Below are 7321 nucleotides of genomic sequence, written 5' to 3'. Positions count from 1 at the left end.
TAAACCACCCGAAGGCAACAGGAAGTAAACACCCGAAGGCAGCAGTAATAAACATGCATGCGCCAAATAAAACCAAGGTTGTGGCCCCCTTTTCAACTAACTTGAGAAAAGGTAAAGGGTGAGGGGGCTCCCAGTGAATCCCCACGCATGGGTAGAGCGCTCAATCTCGGAACAGATAACAAGAACTCGGGTCCTAGGGGACATTAGCGAGTCAAAGTTCCAATGCTTTCGCAAAGGGGCTCACAGATGCCTCTGCTTACAATTTTAGTTGTTAACAATTAAGTAAAGCATGTGTATCTCCAACAGCTGATATATCATGTGATAACCTCCCAACAAGATATCCCGAACATTTCGAGATATCAACAAAACCCTAAACTCGCCTACGACTCGCAAAGCTGGCAAACAACAAACAATAGGTAGGGCGAGGAGGTGTATCTTGGACATATAGGTAACAGGTGGATAGGACACGTGACACAACAGAATCACAACATAAGGATAGCAATAGATCAAAGGAGCATGTAAAAGTAAAATAGGTGAAGGGGTGGGCTCGCCTGTGAAAAGCTGCAGAAGAACTTGTCGTATCTCTCAACACCACTTCGTGATCCTATCCGTGAAGAAGCAAATGCTAGAACACACAACGCATGCAAGTCTTACTACTACGGATAAAGAAGATCCAGCATGATCATGATATGATATGCATGACATGGCAAACAGGATGCGATGCACTTATCCAATTTAATCGGAGTCGGAACCCCGGACAAGCAAATTAGGTTGGAGTTGCATTTTCTAGCGTCAAAGTTAAGTGTTGATTAGCATGGCATATCATGTCAGGGGTGCGCTACTTCAATATTAAACGGAGCGGGGAAAACCATAGTTGGAAATCCAAAATACTCCGCATATATGTGAGGTGGATATGCACAACTATCAACGCACGACATGATGCGGGATGCAAACAGATGAATGGATGGCATATTCATGTTCCTCATATTTTTCTGATCAATTTTCATATAAAACACTTTGCATTTCGATGAGCGGTTTGAAAGATATGAATTTCGCAAGATTTAAACATTTTTTTGCAAAATTAAAGAAGAGAGGAAAGGCAGGGAAAACTGGGCCGAACCTGCTCGGTTACGGGGTCGAACTAAGCCTGCGGCGGCAGCGGATGTAGGCTAGCGCCGGGAGAAGAACCTGGGCCAAGGTCCATCCACGGATCTGGGGAGAAAAACATCAAAAAGGTGTTGCTTAATCACCCAGATGGGGATTTGAACTCAGGCCACACGGTAACCGGATCAAGGGTGTTACCAGACTCTTGCGATCCAGATCTTGTTAACGTGCTGGCCCGTGACAACTAGAACCAACCGGTGCCAGGGACGAGCTTGAACATTACAAAGCAATGGCGGGAGATCCGCGTAGCCAATCAATCCGGCGATTCAAGGCGAATCGGGACGGGAAACTTGGCGTCGGGGATGCGCGAGAACACAAGGAGGCGATGGCGGTGGTGTGGAGTCCGGGGGTCGCCGGAGGGACGCCGACGGTGAGCTTTGTGGCGGAGCATGACGGTCAACATCGGCGGGACAACCGAGGAGGGGGACGGAGATGAAGGAGAGGTCCAGGATGAAGAGGAGGTTACCCGAACATGTTGGTGAGGTTGAGGTCGCCGGGAAGGACTAGGCCGGCCGGAATCGTCAAGTTTGCTGCGGGAGACGAAGAAGAAACGAGGCGGGATTGGTGGCGGCCCCGGGAGCGTATGAGCTCGATTCCTCCGGCGTGGAGAACAAGGACATCGAGGCGCATCTGCCGGTGCCCTCGAAACGGCGGGGGTGGTACGTGGAGGCGGAGCCATGGTGAGGATGGTGGTGGCGGTGTTTCTTCGTTTTGTTCACGGAGAGAAAAAGGAGAAAGGTGGGAGAAGAGGAGATAGTGGCGACGGCCGAGAGGGAGGAGGAGCTAGGGTTTCTTTGGGGCTCGAGTTGGAGATTTAAGAGGGGAAAAGGGGCGGTGGTTGAGAGGGAGGACCACAGCCATGAGGGAAAAAGGAGGCACGCCTCATGTGTGACGAGGTGGAGAAGACGACAGGAAAGGGAGAAGATCTTTTCTCCTCGAAGGGGTACGGGCCAAGAGGGAGATGGCTTGGGCCAGAGAAAGAAGAGAGATGGGCCACCGGGTAAGGAAGAAAGGAGAGAGGGACTTGGGCCAGGGAGAGAGGGAGAGACCCAGGAGAGAGGGAAGGGGTTTTTCTTTTTTTTTCTTTTTATTAAAACATTTGAATTCAAACCTTTTCTATTTTGAATTTGAAACGAAAGTGAGAAGGAGATTTAAAAATAGTTGCAAAATATTTATTTGGTTGTAACCAAAACAAAACACATTATATTCAAATACTTCTTTGTTGGAAAATATTAATTATAAAATAAGTAATATGAGAGAGGGAGAGGGATTATGGTTTTATTTAAAGGGAAAAGACAAGGGGGTTTTATAAAAATAAACTTTGTTTTGTGAAAAGCATGGATGATATGATGCATGATGCCATGATGATGCACTAAAAGAAAAAGAACAAACAACTCTATAGGGGGTACTACCCTGGGCCGTTACAATCGACACCACTAACAAGGGATCGCGCCCCGAGATCCCACGTCCAGGTACGGGGGAAGAGAGGTGAACTATCGGATCCTCAGGCGACGTTTCGATCTTCTCGACACCACTAACAAGAATTGTTGCTCCATGTTGAATGGTCGACACCACCAACAAGAAGTCGTTGTTCCGCTGTTGATGATGCACTTCCGTCGGGACCTCCGAAGATCGAACCTATTAGGATAAGGCAAAGGTCGTCCAACCCACGTCGGAACCTAAGACTCGGGAAACTCAGATAAGATAGAAGACTCAAAACTCGCATAGGTAAGATGAGAAAGAATATAGATAAGGAGAAAAATCAGAGCTAATCAGAACTATCCAACGAGTTTTAGAAAATAGGTTTGACACTAGACACAACAACGTCCGTTGGCAAGGTTATCCTACAGGCTGGACTAGTGGGGTACCGTCAACCTGGCTCTGATACCAACTTGTGACGCCCCGGAACCGGTACCATGAGGATTCCAGCGATCCCGCCAAAATCCGCACGATATCGATTCAGAGACGCCCTCCGACACGACGTGCGCGACGAATCACACACGTGATGCCAGAGGAATTAACACGAGCGGTAACATTACAACAGGATTACAATAGAGCCCACAAGATACATATATTACAACAACGACTCCAACGAGTCAAGATACAAATATACAATACAAAGATCCAAATCATACAGAAGATCGAATACGTCCGAGTACGGACAAGATACAAATTGGACTAAGAGTCCTGAAGATAATCAGTGGCGTCCATAACCCTGCCCAGGCCAAGCCGGAAGGGTAACCTTGCTAACGTCGTCGTCTCGTACCTGTCAAAGTCGGGCCTTCGGTTGCCGACAAAAGGGGGAGGAGACAAAAAGAAAGGAAGGCGAGGGTAAGTACCATTGGCACGTACTTGCGAGACAAGACCAGCTATGCTCGCTGGTGGGCGGTATAAACTTCACCCGGCTATATGTGGAGTTTAGCGGCAACAAAGCTACTATCCAATAGAGACACTCTACAACATCCGTCTACTCAGAGAAGATAAGAGAGCGCACAAGGTAACTGTTCTATACTCTGCAAACATAACACAGCCGATGCGATCCCCCTTCGCCAAGAGGTATTGCAAAGGCACACACACTTTTGAAAGAGTTTTATTAGCAAATTATTAACAACAGGAAATAAGGTGTAAGTTGTTCTATGATCAAGCTATACAATTCCAAGTCGTCCATAACCGCGGACACGGCTTATCGATAAGATGTACACCCTGCAGGGGTTACCCAAATGTAACCATACGCATGCTCGACCCACTTACGACAGGTGGATGTCTCACAACAAGACCGTTCCCAGTTCAACAAGAAAGTCTAGTGGGCCACCCAACTAAGCTACCCGTGACGAAGTCCGGCCGTACTCCGAGACGGACCCAGAGGTTGCGTAGGCGTCTAGGCGGGCACTAACGGCCAAGCACTAGATAAGTCGTCTAGCAATTATGCAGTGCAGTACAGAAATAAACCACCCGAAGGCAACAGGAAGTAAACACCCGAAGGCAACAGTAATAAACATGCATGCGCCAAATAAAACCAAGGTTGTGGCCCCCTTTTCAACTAACTTGAGAAAAGGTAAAGGGTGAGGGGGGTCCCAGTGAATCCCCACGCATGGGTAGAGCGCTCAATCTCGGAACAGATAACAAGAACTCGGGTCCTAGGGGACATTAGCGAGTCAAAGTTCCAATGCTTTCGCAAAGGGGCTCACAGATGCCTCTGCTTACAATTTTAGTTGTTAACAATTAAGTAAAGCATGTGTATCTCCAACAACTGATATATCATGTGATAACCTCCCAACAAGATATCCCGAACATTTCGAGATATCAACAAAACCCTAAACTCGCCTACGACTCGCAAAGCTGGCAAACAACAAACAATAGGTAGGGCGAGGAGGTGTATCTCGGACATATAGGTAACAGGTGGATAGGACACATGACACAACAGAATCGCAACATAAGGATAGCAATAGATCAAAGGAGCATGTAAAAGTAAAATAGGTGAAGGGGTGGGCTCGCCTGTGAAAAGCTGCAGAAGAACTTGTCGTATCTCTCAACACCACTTCGTGATCCTATCCGTGAAGAAGCAAATGCTGGAACACACAACGCATGCAAGTCTTACTACTACGGATAAAGAAGATCCAGCATGATCATGATATGATATGCATGACATGGCAAACAGGATGCGATGCACTTATCCAATTTAATCGGAGTCGGAACCCCGGACAAGCAAATTAGGTTGGAGTTGCATTTTCTAGCGTCAAAGTTAAGTGTTGATTAGCATGGCATATCATGTCAGGGGTGCGCTACTTCAATATTAAACGGAGCGGGGAAAACCATAGTTGGAAATCCAAAATACTCCGCATATATGTGAGGTGGATATGCACAACTATCAACGCACGACATGATGCGGGATGCAAACAGATGAATGGATGGCATATTCATGTTCCTCATATTTTTCTGATCAATTTTCATATAAAACACTTTGCATTTCGATGAGCGGTTTGAAAGATATGAATTTCGCAAGATTTAAACATTTTTTTGCAAAATTAAAGAAGAGAGGAAAGGCAGGGGAAAACTGGGCCGAACCTGCTCGGTTCTGGGCCGGAACTAAGCCTGCGGTGGCGGCGGATGTAGGCTAGCGCCGGGAGAAGAACCTGGGCCAAGGCCCATCCACGGATCTGGGGAGAAAAACATCAAAAAGGTGTTGCTTAATCACCCAGATGGGGATTTGAACTCAGGCCACACGGTAACCGGATCAAGGGTGTTACCACTGGGCTACTGATCCAGATCTTGTTAACGTGCTGGCCCGTGACAACTAGAACCAACCGGTGCCAGGGACGAGCTTGAACATTACAGCAATGGCGGGGAGATCCAGTAGCCAATCAATCCGGCGATTCAAGGCGAATCGGGACGGGAAACCTTGCGTCGGGGATGCGCCAGAACACAAGGAGGCTGATGGCGGTGGTGTGGAGTCCAGGGGGTCGCCGGAGGGACGCCGACGGTGAGCACCTGTGGCGGAGCATGACGGTCAACGTCGGCGGGACAACTGAGGAGGGGGACGGAGATGAAGGAGAGGTCCAGGATGAAGAGGAGGTTACCCGAACATGTTGGTGAGGTTGAGGTCGCCGGGAAGGACTAGGGCCGGCCGGAATCGTCAAGTTTTGCCGGGAGACGAAGAAGAAACGGCGGGATTGGCGGCGATCGGGAGCGTATGAGCTCGATTCCTCGGCGTGGAGAACAAGGACATCGAGGCGCATCTGCGGTGCCCTCGAACGGCGGGGGTGGTACGTGGAGGCGGAGCCATGGTGAGGATGGTGGTGGCAGTGTTTCTTCGTTTTGTTCACGGAGAGAAAAAGGAGAAAGGTGGGGAGAAGAGGAGATAGTGGCGACGGCCAGAGGGAGGAGGGCTAGGGTTTGCTGGGGCTCGAGTTGGAGATTTAAGAGGGGGGAAAGGGGGCAGTGGTTGAGAGGGAGGACCACAGCCATGAGGGAAAAAGGAGGCACGCCTCATGCGTGACGAGGTGGAGAAGACGACAGGAAAGGGAGAAGATCTTTTCTCCTCGAAGGGGTACGGGCCAAGAGGGAGATGGCTTCGGCCAGAGAAAGAAGAGAGATGGGCCACCGGGTAAGGAAGAAAGGAGAGAGGGACTTGGGCCAGGGAGAGAGGGAGAGACCCAGGAGAGAGGGAAGGGGTTTTTCTTTTTTTTCTTTTTATTAAAACATTTGAATTCAAACCTTTTCTATTTTGAATTTGAAACGAAAGTGAGAAGGAGATTTAAAAATAGTTGCAAAATATTTATTTGGTTGTAACCAAAACAAAACACATTATATTCAAATACTTCTTTGTTGGAAAATATTAATTATAAAATAGGTAATATGAGAGAGGGAGAGGGATTATGGTTTTATTTAAAGGGAAAAGACAAGGGGGTTTTATAAAAATAAACTTTGTTTTGTGAAAAGCATGGATGATATGATGCATGATGCCATGATGATGCACTAAAAGAAAAAGAACAAACAACTCTATAGGGGGTACTACCCTGGGCCGTTACAATCGACACCACTAACAAGGGATCGCGCCCCGAGATCCCACGTCCAGGTACGCGGGAAGAGAGGTGAACTATCGGATCCTCAGGCGACGTGTCGATCTTCTCGACACCACTAACAAGAATTGTTGCTCCATGTTGAACGGTCGACACCACCAACAAGAAGTCGTTGTTCCGCTGTTGATGATGCACTTCCGTCGGGACCTCCGAAGATCGAACCTATTAGGATAAGGCAAAGGTCATCCAACCCACGTCGGAACCTAAGACTCGGGAAACTCAGATAAGATAGAAGACTCAAAACTCGCATAGGTAAGATGAGAAAGAATATAGATAAGGAGAAAAATCAGAGCTGATCAGAACTATCCAACGAGTTTTAGAAAATAGGTTTGACACTAGACACAACAACGTCCGTTGGCAAGGTTATCCTACAGGCTGGACTAGTGGGGTACCGTCAACCTGGCTCTGATACCAACTTGTGACGCCCCGGAACCGGTACCATGAGGATTCCAGCGATCCCACCAAAATCCGCACGATATCGATTCAGAGACGCCCTCCGACACGACGTGCGCGACGAATCACACACGTGATGCCAGAGGAATTAACACGAGCGGTAACATTACAACAGGATTACAATA

The 7321-nt window shown here is 48.1% G+C and overlaps 1 long non-coding RNA gene across 1 annotated transcript; it reads right to left on the bottom strand.

Moving 5' to 3' along the window:
* Positions 1–3218: 3218 nt before the first annotated feature.
* Positions 3219–5734, bottom strand: LOC139832151 (uncharacterized). Its single transcript, XR_011746815.1, has 3 exons — positions 5412–5734; positions 5230–5321; positions 3219–4733 (listed from the first exon to the last, which is right to left on the bottom strand). It is a non-coding gene; the product is annotated as an uncharacterized lncRNA (long non-coding RNA).
* Positions 5735–7321: the final 1587 nt, after the last annotated feature.

The sequence above is a fragment of the Lolium perenne genome, chromosome 6 (assembly GCF_019359855.2).
Source record: "Lolium perenne isolate Kyuss_39 chromosome 6, Kyuss_2.0, whole genome shotgun sequence".
Taxonomy (NCBI): domain Eukaryota; kingdom Viridiplantae; phylum Streptophyta; class Magnoliopsida; order Poales; family Poaceae; genus Lolium; species Lolium perenne.
Note: the sequence above shows the minus strand (reverse complement) of the source record. Positions and strands in the feature narration are given on the sequence as shown.